We start from the raw sequence: 13233 nt of genomic DNA, 5'->3' as shown, positions 1-13233 counted from the left end.
CATGGAGTGATTGGTAATTTGGTTATAGTATTTCATCCCCGGTCTACGCTTTAAGGAGTTTTAAGTTTTAATTTTGTATCCTTTAACATAAAGTATTCTCTACGAAATTGGAAAAAATAAACTATTTTGTCAAACCATTTTCTTATGTGGTAGTTGACTTTTGAATCAGCTTTTCCAATTGAAAATGTGGGCCTTTTAAGCGGCTATGGTAAACTTTTCTTGATACAGAAACAATCTACCTTTTTTCTGGAGAGATTTTATTATGTATCATATATGAACGACTTATATAATTTATTATATTTGGATTAGAGTAGATTGTATTTAGTTTATTATGTTTGGATTAGAGTAGATTGTCTTTAGTGTATAGTAGAGAATAGCTCCTCCAATCCCTGTTCTTTACTGCCGATAGTTTTACGCGCTGAAAATACTCGATTTGAACCCGGTTCAAGGGTTTGCAGAAGGAAAGACTATTCGGAGAAGCGAAAGATGGAAGGCTCGAGCATCCTGGGATTTCTTCAAAGCTTCAGGTCACCCAGACTTTACTTGACCAAGTAAATATATTCATATCTCTTGCCTCTTCCCACAGTTTTTCTAATACCTTTTCTCATTGCTCAATCCAGATCACATGCATCCTTCAAAATTACTGCATAGATCTATTTAATTCCTCTTAGATTCTGAACGTTTATCTCGAACAAAGAGTATGTGGTGAACGCCAGAATGTTAAATGAAAATTATGTTATTTAACAAAACCCAATGCGATTTGAAAGAAAATGTCTGGATGTTTGCCAATTTTCTACCCTGCAAACCCTTACTGCATTACCTGTGATGTCTTAAAGAAATTATGAAATTTTACAGATTGACCATCGACGCTCTACTGGTAACATTACCCAATGAGATTTGAAATCAACCCTTTTGGCTGTTCGGGGATTTTCTATCCTGCTAACCCTTACTGCATTGGTTTTGGTGAATTCTATGGAAATTATCAATAAGATTTCAATTCCATTTCAGTAAATTGTGTAAATCTACATATTGGCGAGCAAGCTGCAGAATCACTTGGAAAGAAAGACAAGCCTTGATCCAATGAACTTGACATCAGCTTTGGCAACCCAAACATAATTCCTCCTTTGTAAGATCAATTCAATAAGAAGTCGCAGGAGACACCTGAACTTTTGAATAAATCGCAGATAAAAAAATATTCGTAGCGAAAAGCATTCACGGACCTGGCATCTCCATGGTCGTAAGAAATCCACTTCAAGTTCAATTACCTCAGAACGTGAGGAAACAATCCAAGAGGCACTCGGGAGATCGTTGCCTAAGGTTACTGAGCCGTCGTCGGTCCTGGGAAATGATGACTGCACATAACTTTTAGCTTCCCCTTGAGCACCAGGGATCAACAACTTCTACATTTCATCAAACCTTTAAGTGCATTACGACTAGGTCATCCATCTTAATTTCCACTTTTTCTTACATTAATAAAGAATAGGGTCATCATATACAACCTTTAAGCCATCACCGGAGTTATCATATTCGGCTGACATGAGAAATCATTAGGCAAGAGAAGTCATCAAAGTTTTTAAAGCTCCCTCTAAAACCTTGCTTCAGGTGATCATTTTTCCTTGAATGATGAGCTTCCCTTACGGGAAATGAGACTTATCACATAGCAATGGTAACAACAAACTTCTAGGAACCTTCAGGTCAGTTTCAGAAAAGTCATCATGAAATTATTACAAAAGAACAGCCATATCCTTCCTTGCTGAATGACTGCTACAAATGCATCAAATTACCAAGTCCATGATTGAGAAATTTATATATATAAGATAAAGATGCCAAGAACAGGGTCTATGGAAACTCTCTTTTCTTGCTCATCGGGGTTGATACAAGGAACTACTTCAAAGTTCCATGCACCCTTTTTCCGGCTGCCAAACTTCTAAAGATACTCAAAGGTGCCAGTATGAGCTTCCATTGATTCAGCTGCTAGATAAGGATATGAGTAATTTCTCCCACTCTATTCTCTAAGATTTCATCAGTTTCCAGGCATCTTCACACTGTCCCTTTTGAAGAAAAATCTTTTGACAACCTTTGACCTTGATTTGGACCCCAGACAACAGGCCAAACTTAGGCACCAACTCCGTCTTGGTTAGTAGGTCCTTTTCAATACATCATCTTCATCTAGATTTACAGCAGATGTTTCAACCTTTACTTGATTTGAATCTTCCTGAAGAGATCTATTAGGAGGCCTCTCCTTCAAAATTAAAGCAATCACTAAGACAGTCTTCCCAAGCCCCTAATCATCTGCAAGAATACCACCAGCACAGTGTATGTTGGTTGTCCCTTGTAGAACCATCTGAACCAATGCAATCCTCTGGTACTTTAGAAAAGGTACTAATAAAAGACCATCATTAGGAGTAGCTTCTACTGATGCCAGATCTTGGTACTGTGATACTGCTCTGGATGTCACTGCTTCATCATCCTTTGGCCAAGAGGGCACTTGTGGACCAACTGCATTTAAGGATCTTGCAAAACCTGTAATAGAAGGCAAGTGCCTTCCTGTATTGTAGTAATCATGGTTGTCTTTTGTATCTAAATCACTATTCTAGTATGTAATATCATTCAGGTTAGGTTTCTCAATAACTTCCTCATCAAGATTTACTGAACCATATTTCTAGGTAAAAGGAAAACTCTCACTGTCCACTCCTTGATTTGTGGTTTCTGTTCAAAACTCCCACTGTTCCACTCCTTGATTTGTGGATTGTGTTCAATACTCCCACACATCCACTCCTCCCTAGCTTGTGGATTCTATTCAAAACTTTGACCCATCCACTCCTCCATGACTTGTGGTTTCTGCTCAACACTAAATTCTGAATACTGGTAAGTATTCCCTCTATTGTGCTTCCTTTCTGTAAATTTTCCTCCCAATGTAGTTCTATATGATCCCTATAATTGTAACCCAACTAGTCATCTTTCATCAACATTGGTGCACATTTTTAGAATTCCAATGTGGAAGGCTAGAGTTCCTCTATGGTATCTTCCATGAACCTTTCCTTAGATTTTTTATGTGGCTTTTGTCAGTGGGTATTTCGTTGCAATTGAACTGATGGCAGAGGGAGCCAACCAAGTCAGTATTGAGGCTCTGGCATCTCTGACCGTAACTAAAGCCTTCGATTGGAGATCCCCTGCAGAAGTAAGGTAGCGTGATACTTTCTATCTAAATTCTATATGTCTGAAAAACCCGTATCACATTTCATTAATTTTCTTCAGTTTTTCTCTTCTACTGGTTTGTAATGCCAATGAGGTCTTAATGGACTAAATACAAACATCTTAAGTTCCTCGTTCTTCTTTTACATGTACAAGCATCTTCTTCTCATCTGACAGTATTTCTAGCTCAACGGGTATATGGGTTGCTCTGTTTAGTTACGAAAGCAATCACAAGTAGAACAAGGAACAAGTGAAAAAGGGTGATCAAGAGTGATTGTATTGATATTGAGTCATATAAGACATAATGGGTATAGTCTATAATATATAAAACATGGTATAGGATAAAATACACAACACACAAAAGATGACTCTGGTGCACAGGGTGGTATTAATGGCTAGTCTGAGTTGATTGATATATGATTAATTCTGGCTAAAATGCGCTACGCTTGTACAATTTTCAAGTATATCATTGTTCACTTCAAGATTTGCGTGAAAATTTGTTTAAATGCTATGGTCAAAATTTGTTAATTTACTACGTCCAAATGTTATACGAATCATGGATGCATGTAGGGATTGCAGGGAGGGTTGTGCGTGGGTGTGGTAGAGGTTCCAAATTTAGGTTTCTTGGGTATGCAGTGTCTATCTCTATTTCTCTCTCTACAAAATTATTAAAAATTTAGGTATTTTTAGAAGAACTGAATCTTTAAATCGGATCTAATTAGTATTTAAACACTAGATTTGTATATCATCAGAAATCCATAAACCATCATTATAAAAATTCATATAATCATAAAAGAAAAATATTAAAATTACATTATGTATATCATCAGAAATCCATAAACCATCATTATAAAAATTTATATAATCATAAAAGAAAAATATTAAAATTACAAAAATTGAGCTAATTTGAAAAGTTCTAAGATCTGGCACTCCTGATCTCTCTAACCTTCACATTCTCCAACAAAACATCATCTAATCCACCTTCCAACTGAGCATAATAATTGTGAGCACCATTGCTAGAGGAACTACCAATCTCACCAACAAAATAAGCAACAAAGATCTCGCACTCCTCATCTCTCCACCCTTCACATTCTCCAACAGAACATCATCTAATCCACCTTCTGACTGGTCATAATAATTGTCAGCACCATTGCTGGAAGAACTACCAATCTCACCAACAAAATAAGCAACAAAAGCTTCCATAACTGACCCAATATCCTACTTTTGTGACACACTTCTAGTGAGGAGAATAAATGGGATATTTATGTTGATTTTCTCCACTATATCCTCTCCCTCCACTACTTCTCTAACAATGAGTTCCATGACCAGAGATATGACATGGATTTATCATGGAATGAATTGTTTTACATATTTTAAATTTCAGTATATTGTGGGTATTTTTTCATTTGTTGAGTTTTATGTTGAATCTTTCATGAGTTATTCCCAAGTCTAAGTCACACTCTTGCTCCTTGGATTTGCCAAGTCAATGCTGAGTCCAAGATATGTGTCAATAGGATGGAGTGACAAAGTGGATAGGCCAGATGCAGGTTTGCATCCAGCATCACTTTTAATGTGGTTCAATCACCTTACTGGCATGAGAGGGTTTTATCTCCCAAATAGAAGAAGAATATCGATAAGGGCCTTTAAAGGATGGGGATGTGGATCTAGAGGGACCTAACTTTAGGATTTCTTTCTCCAAAATAGATTCCGTTAAAGGTTCATCTACAACTAGAAAAGGGTCATGTTTAAGCTTGGGGCTACCTTAGGCTCAAACACAATGAAACCAGAATCACACGTCCATGATGATGCCCAGCTTGAGTGAAGGTACATATTTGTTACTAGGGTCATGATAGAGGAATTCAACAATCAATACTACAAAGTTACAAACATAAAGGTACATTGAGGGTTTGGTTCTTTTGATTAAATTCTAGTTCCATACCCTCATACATGACATAATCCAATGGAAACATGCGATCCTACCATTTTTGAAATCTTGAAAGCTATTAAGTCTGCTGAATTTTGAATGGTATCTAATTTCTACTTTGTTCATAAGAAATCCAATGAGGTTGGAACCACTATACAACATTGTTTCAATTTGATTGGGAAGTGGTTCAACCACATCCTCAAGGCTTAAAGGAAAGGTTGGGATTTTTCTAGGGTTACCAATAACAACCTCTATGTTCCCGTCAATAATCCCTAGCCCATTAACCCAACAAATCAAGGCACTAGTAATTGCTTCCTCAACCAGACTCATTATTCCATTTAACTTGAGTTTTCCTGGACACAGATTTGGATGTTTTCCAACATGAAAAATCCTAAAGAATATGTTAACATGAAGCATATCTTGCACCATATCGTATAGTTAAAATCTAAAGTCTTTGGAACCCTTAAACTTGGCACTAGTCTGAGAATCCAATACCATACGAAGATCATATTTGTGCTAAGAGAGTTCACCATGCATTTACAACCACATTTTACCATAAGCGTGAAAGCGCTTTTGTGTCTCATAACTCAATTTGAAGGACAAATGTCCATATCATACAACAGAGGCAAGAGTGAAATGCTTGTACTATAGCTAGAAGTATTGTTATGACATTGTTCACACACCCACACTAAAAGTGCAACGTATTGTGTGCATCCTTAGATATGTTTGAGATTGCAAGCTAACTATTTAAATAAATGCATGTATAAAACTTCTATATTACAATAACAACCATCAATATTTTTCATCTAGCAGTTTGGGTTGAATTCACAATAGTATGCCAAAAAGTGTCATTTCGATATCTGGAAATTAGGATATATAAATGTGAGATATGTACTCTACAGCTTTGGGATATCTCCTTTTGAATTCTAACGTTTTTTAGGCTACATATTAATTGTTTGAACTTTGAAGAAATTCCTAAATGGATTTTAGTATATACTCAACTTATAGTGGTAAGATAGTGGTACCATAAATTGTGGTATTTCAAGGATTTGACTTCCAGATTTTCATAAATACAATTTTCTCAATAAATAGTAAATACTTATTTGTATAGACACTTATGTTTAGGATTATATTTATGTTAGAGCAGTTCTTTATGCTTGACTATAATCCTGATGTTGACTAGCTTTAGCTTACCATTTTCATCAATTTCTCATAGAATATGAAAAGGAAATGTTTGCCAAATTGTGGCTAAAAGTACATTTCTCCTGATTTCATTTTTTATTGTTCATGACAAGATAATCATGTTCCAGGAATGAGTTGTCCTACAATTTGTTTCAATTTGTGTATTATTTTTTTCCTCCCCTTTTCTTACAAGAATGTAGATTTCATTTTCCAGTTGATGGTATAGACAATTATGTTTAGAATTATATTTCTATTGGAATGTTTTTTTATGTTTTACTATAATCCTGATGTTGGCAAGATTTAGCTGACTTATTTCATCAATCGCTCATAGAATATGCAAAAGGAAACGATTGTCAAATTGCGGCTAAAATTACGTTTCTCCTGATTTCATTTTATATTGTTCATGACAAGATAATCATGTTGCAGGAATGAGCTGTCCCACAATTTGTTTCAATTTGTATATTATTTTTTTCCTCCCCTTTTTTTACAAGGATTTATATTTCATTTTCCTGTTGATGGTTTTTGCATGTATCTTATCTAGCCCCAAATACTGGTAATGGGGCGGATCTTAAGAAGTATTCATGGACACAGACTCTATCAGAAGTTAATGTTACAATATCACTTCCACCCAGTACCAGAAAAAAGTTTCATTGTCTGTGATGTAAAGAAGAGTTTTCTAACCGTAGGGATTAAAAGCAACCTCATGCCTTAGCTGTAAGTCATTTATTTGTGTTTCTTAGTTGTAAGTCATCTGTTTGATTTTGAGCTTTATCGGATCAATTATTTCACTAATCCAATATGCATGGCTTGTATTTCTCATGAGTCACCAGATGTCAGTTACTTGACATGGTTGATATAACATTCAATTCTAGGCCACTTTTATTTTAAGTCAGAGATTACATTGATTAAAAGGATATTCATATTTTGATTGGCTTACTAGGAGCTTGGTTTGAAAAAGTTTTGTAAATCCTACATGGATGTTCTTTTTTTTGGGGTGAGCTCTTTGCACTAGTAATTTGGCCTTTGTTGTGTATTTGTTATTCTTTATATCATCGATGGCTGGTTATTGATTGATGGAAAACAGAGGATGGGAAGGTCTTGTCAAAACAAAATCAAATGGAGTGGTGGAATTGTGTTGTAAAGGGTGAGCTAGAAATCAGTACCTGAAAGGTAGAACTCGAGAATAGAAAGCTATCTGATCTGGATCCAGAGACATGAAAACCCGTGGGAAAAAAATGATGGTATTGACGAGTCTTCTCTGCTGATCAGCTCTTATTGTTAGACCACTGCCCAAATTTCAGTTATCTGTAATGGAAATAGTGACTCTAGGTTTAGTTGTAACTTGTATGAATAACAACTTTGGCCATTGTCATGTTCTTTTCCTTTGATTGATTTTGATTAACTCCAACTAGTTTTTTGTGAAACTAATTAAAGCTTTGATGGCAAACATATAGTTTTCAAAGCTCCTTTCTACTTTTTTTTTCTTGAGTAAATTTGTCTTTTTACTTTAGGTACTATATATCGCTACTGCATGACATATGTTATGAGATAATTCCCTGGATAAACAGACATATATGTTGTACAATGTACATTATTTTTTAAGTATGAAGAAACAAGATTTCTAAATACAAAGTTTATTAATTAATAATATCTTGTTGACTTCTTAGCTAAGTTATGATTATATTTCAGTAGGGAATTTTGTGTACACTGACGTTGTGTTGTCTCTTTGGTTTTTGTCAGGTAACAATGGTTAATAAGGAATATGTTCTTGAGCGGCATGCATATATATTATTCTAGTATCGACAGCGATCTCGATGGTTTTTAGGCATGGTAACAAAAAAATAGATGTTAGTGGGACATCCAAAGTTCGTGTTGGATGAATTTATTACCATCGATGATTCTGATTTCCTGTCAGATAAAGAATGTCACAAGTCAAATTCAAATAAACATAAGCAACTAAAGAATGAAGGTGAAGTTATTGCTTTATGTCCAAGTGAAGTCACTGGAATACCTTAGCAGTACAACGTGTTTAATTCTAGCAATATGCCCTCTCCTATAATAGATATGCAAAGTATTCCCCTGTCTCCATGTTTTTTGGCTGAAAAAAGCTGTGTTGTGAAATTAGTTTTCTCATCAAGTTCACCAAGAGTTGGCAAAAGTACTACAAAAAATTCTTTTATGAGTGATTTTTGTTTGTGATTTAGTATCGACTCTTTTGCTTCATCAGAATTAAATCCATTTTGTACTGGTAGATAATTGAACACATTTTTTTCCCAATGTTTTGTTATCGTAAACTGAATTAATTACTATCTTATTGTTTGGTGTCCAGTGTCCACTGCTGAAAAGAGATATTCTTACTCTGATAAGTTTCAATTTTTTTCATTGGTTGGTTGATGTCATGTTTTGAGTGCGGACTTGTGAAATTCTAAATCACATGTTTCCTTGGTCATTATCTTTGGTTGAATTTTTATTTTATTTTTATTTTTATTTTATATGCCTTCTAGTGGTTCATGGTCCACGAAGATCCGCGTTACATTTGCACAAAAGTTTATATATCATTCAAATATCTACATTTTTTTTTATCTGAATTTTTATGTTATAAAGGAAAGACAAAGGTTCTAATTATAAAAAGTTACCTAGTAGCAAAAACATTAGATTTTTTTTTTTCACTCAAACTGTGACATATTGCATTTGTCTTCATCAATGCTCTTCTTCCATAATCTATTCATTTATGATGCTTTCTTTACAACATTTGATGCAATTGATAGTTATAGGTCATTTATAGGTTATAAATGTATTCAAAGTTTCAATTCTAACTGAGTATTCAATTGAACAGATTGAGTTTATTATACGTAACTATTTTTTCTTCTACCCACTTTTCATAGCTTCCATAACCATTAGGTAGCGACTTGCAACTTCAATGTTATTTTTCTTGTTTAGTAAAACATTTGCCAAGACATTTCTAAGTTTTATAATTTATTGAAAGTTGTAGAATTTACAATTTATAAAGTTTCAAGGTCTAGCTTTTTAAATTATAATTTTTTAAAGGGTGATAGCTCAATGGAAGAGCACCTGCTTTACAAGTAGGAGGTTGGTGGTTTGATTCCATCGTGCCCTGATATTGATATGGAATGACGACGATCATTTTTTGGTGACAGAGGCTCTTTTGACCATCACGAATAAGAAAATAGTGACATTTTTCGACCCTCACCATAATATGAAATGGTGACGGCCAATGAACGCCACCATATATAAGTATCAATACTCATGGCCATGAAAGGTCCATCACCACAAGTCACTGTTGTTGATATGAAATGGTGACGATCACTATCTGTCATTATAGTGATTATTTGTGACAGACCTTGAATGTCACCAATGAGCTTATCATGACATTTTTTAACCCTCACTAAGATATGAAATGCTGATGGTCAATGAATGTTGCCAAATATATGCATCAATAGTGATGACCATGAAAGGTCTGTCGCAATAAATCATTGTTGTTCATATGAAATGGTGATGGTCACTATCCCTCTTTATAATTATTACATACCTTGAATGCCACCAAAACACCTATAATTTTGGCGACACCATCTTTGGTGATGTTCAACTCTTTGGTAATTGAGGCTAAAGTTCATCACCATTGCTCATAATAAATGGCGACGGTCACTATCCGTCATTATAAATCATTATTGGTGACAGACCTTGAATGTCACCACAACATCTATACTTTTGACAATGCCACCTTTGGTGACGTTTAGTTTTTGGTGACGAAAACTCTTTTGACTGTCACCAATGAGATTATGGTGACATTTTTCACCCCTAACCAATGTCTTTTTTTCTTGTAGTGTCCTGTGGTCTCCTTTTCCACTTTCAATTTTCTGGTTGTGATTGCCTCTTTTAACCACTGTCTTAGCTGCCCAATTATTCTCTTATGTTTTCTATATTTTTTAAGAATTTTTATGAGCCTGTCCTTGTAGGACTTCTTTATTCTGGGACTTCCAACTGGTGGTGGTGCAACTGCATTTTCCTCAGGTTCATGCTCGGGTGATATTGTGTCAGCATCAGGGAGGGTTTCAACTGGAACTGTGTCTCCCAATGGAGCTTCACCTTCTAGCTCTTCTTCGTCATGAATTTTTCTCTCAGGAGACCCCAATAAAATGGTGTCTCCTGAGTAGTTATCGTTCTCTGAGTTTTCTTCTAGGTAGGCCTCATCCTCAGGGGACTTAGAAAAAATAGTATTGCCTAGTTGATTTTCATCTTCTAGGGTTTCATCTGCAAGATTTTCTTCAGCTGGGGGGTCCATTTGACTAGTATCTGTTGTCTGATTTTCTTCTCTAATGGGTTCTTCTTCATGCACCTCGACTCCAAGGGGTTTTTCCACAGAAGCGACTGGTTCGCTCTGTTCTTCCAAGAAATTAGTAAATGGCAGGGTTTGATCACAACTAGGGCTACCGGCAGAGGAAGACTGGTTGGGGGTACAATTCTGTCCTTCAACATCCTTAGATTGTTCTCTTCCCTCGCCAAACATCCTTGTGTTTTCCAATAGCCTGGCCACCTCTTCCTCATATTCTTGCAAAGGGGTATTCAACGGATTTGGAGGTGGTGTGCGAGATGGTCGGGCATCATTTGTTTGAATTGGGGTATGTCTCTGGGACTTCATCCGCATAGAGCGTCTGTGTTTTGCAGGGTTCAAGGGCACAAAGGAATTTTTCCTCTTCAGTGTCCTTCTCAGGCCTAGGGTTCTAGGCCCTTGCTGTTCTGTTACTGGATTTTCCAGAGGTGGGGCCAGAGTAGGATTTATAATATTGTCCCAAGTTAGCTGCTGCTAGGCTATTCCATGCATGATAATAAATTTTATCACTCCATGATGACTGATGATTGTGCGTGGGTCCTTATCTTTCCTAACTCGTCGAGCGACATCATGTAATAGAGAATTAAAATAAAACGACAAATTAACTGAAATTTTCTATTTTAGGATGGCTAACAATTTGAATTAGCGGGGCTTTACCATATCTTGGCGACCATCACATGTGATGTATCATTACACAATGACTTCCAATTCCTGCCATGGTTGTCTTAACGTTGAAAGGTGAATCCATTTCCTTGTTCGCGTTAATTTCGCACCTGGGTCCTGGAACATTGTCACTGCATTGTGGAGAAGGACGTGCTTGTCTGTCCACTTTGTTCCCTCATACGGAAGTCTAGTGACTTAGGCTATGACCACTTCAGAGACCATTATGTCCCACCTCTTATTGTGTTGCTGCCGTTCTACAAATTCTGCAAGAATTCGAGTGTCATTTCTTCGTGAAGTCCCTGCAATTTATTCATATATTGCAGCCAGCGAGCGCGCTTGATAATTGTACGAGCGTAGTCAGATACCATGAGTACTGTGGGTTCATTTGGGATAGCTCTACCTCCCATGGCTGTTCTGTTCTTGCGACTAGTTCACCTGCATGGAATTCTCTTGCACTTTCGCAATTTAGAACAACACCAAAGATCATTAAAGAAATTAACAGGAAAATGACATTGATTTGGGAATTAACAACATATACAGTCAAGTCATTTGTCTCGTCAATCATATTTGATGCAGGCTCATAATCAACTTGCATGCCATCCATAATGGTCACCATCGTTCCTCCAATCGGAAATACCTTGATAATTATTACACATACCCAATCATCATGCAATCCTTTACCCGGAAATCAATTTAATAATTATCATTCAATTATCCATAACTGTCACACACGTTGTTCATAGGTAGACCATCACCCCTCCAATGGGAAAAGGGCATCCACGTCCGCCAAGAATGTGAAAAGAAAGCGCGTGAATTGATAATTCATAAATGCAGGAAACCAATCCATAAAAGCAGCGCAATCTATGACAAACCAATTAAAGCAATACATGTATCACAGGTAAAAATGGCCGAAAAAATAAAAACAGATATTTAAATCATTATGTGAAACTATTTTCACCTTAAGTGGTATTAGTAATAAACGCATAATTGACGGTAAGTAGTAATCATTGTCATAAAGTGATTGGACAAATATAATATAATGAATATATAACATAAGTTACCATGCATGTTGGCTTGTAAGAGTGCTGTTAAAATGGGAAATTTCCTTAGAAATGAATCCATATGTGGCAATAGAATAGAGAGCATTTGACAGTGTAAAATAATACTCCAATACAACAAGCAGAGCCACTTTTGCCAGCAAGCATTCATAGCCTCAACAGGGTTGCTTTTTAACCCCAATAATGAGCTAGAGTCCTCCTTTTAGTATGTAGATGATTCTTCTTTTCCTACCATAAAGAGACCACTATGCTGGCATGGTGACCAGATGACCATAGTTCCATTCACCAAGATATAATAAAGTGATCAGGCTAGCTCGTAATGAGACCCCCTATCCTTTTGAAAATTTTAGTCATCAAGAAGGTCATTACCTTGGTTTAGTGGCCAAAAATGGAATGTCAGCTGTTACATCCTTAAGATCATGGTAGGCTGACTCATGATGAGACCCCCTATCCTCTTTAAGACAATGTTTGTTGCATTTTCATATGTATTTATTTTCACTTTTTATCTTTGATGTTTTTATAAAAAGAGGGAGGCTCATTTGCTCCTTAAGAGTTAGGCATGGTGTAAGAAGTAAAAATATGCCAAGGAAAGTTTATACTTTTATCCCCATCTCATCATATCAAAGGGATTGGCCATTTGAAAGTGTGGTAAATAAGCCAACATGGTTTGAAAATAAAGAATCATTTTATGATGTGTCCAAAGAAATGATGTTTAGAGAGTCATTATAGAGATGCACCATATCAAGTCATTATAGAGAGTCAAGAGGCTTCATAGGTCATAATGGTATTGACATTACTATTTTTATTTATGTTAGGCACGAATCAACTCAGATGGTGTTTATTCAAAACATAAAAGAAAA

General features: G+C 36.0%; 1 long non-coding RNA gene and 1 pseudogene across 2 annotated transcripts; both read left to right on the top strand.

Annotated features, from left to right (window-relative positions):
* The first annotated feature begins 262 nt into the window (after positions 1 to 262).
* Positions 263 to 8287, top strand: LOC149204813 (uncharacterized). Of its 2 annotated transcripts, XR_016251807.1 has the most exons (3): positions 271 to 551; positions 3070 to 3186; positions 8042 to 8287. It is a non-coding gene; the product is annotated as an uncharacterized LOC149204813 (long non-coding RNA). The 2 variants fall into 2 exon arrangements; XR_016251808.1 differs by lacking the exon at positions 3070 to 3186 and having other exon boundaries at positions 263 to 551.
* On the top strand, positions 4995 to 7519 carry LOC149204814 (protein BOBBER 1 pseudogene; annotated as a pseudogene).
* Positions 8288 to 13233: the final 4946 nt, after the last annotated feature.

This window comes from Pinus tabuliformis, chromosome 1_2 (genome assembly GCF_031772625.1).
Source record: "Pinus tabuliformis cultivar Carrire ecotype Pingquan chromosome 1_2, CPIR1, whole genome shotgun sequence".
Classification (NCBI taxonomy): Eukaryota; Viridiplantae; Streptophyta; class Pinopsida; order Pinales; family Pinaceae; genus Pinus; species Pinus tabuliformis.
Note: the sequence above shows the minus strand (reverse complement) of the source record. Positions and strands in the feature narration are given on the sequence as shown.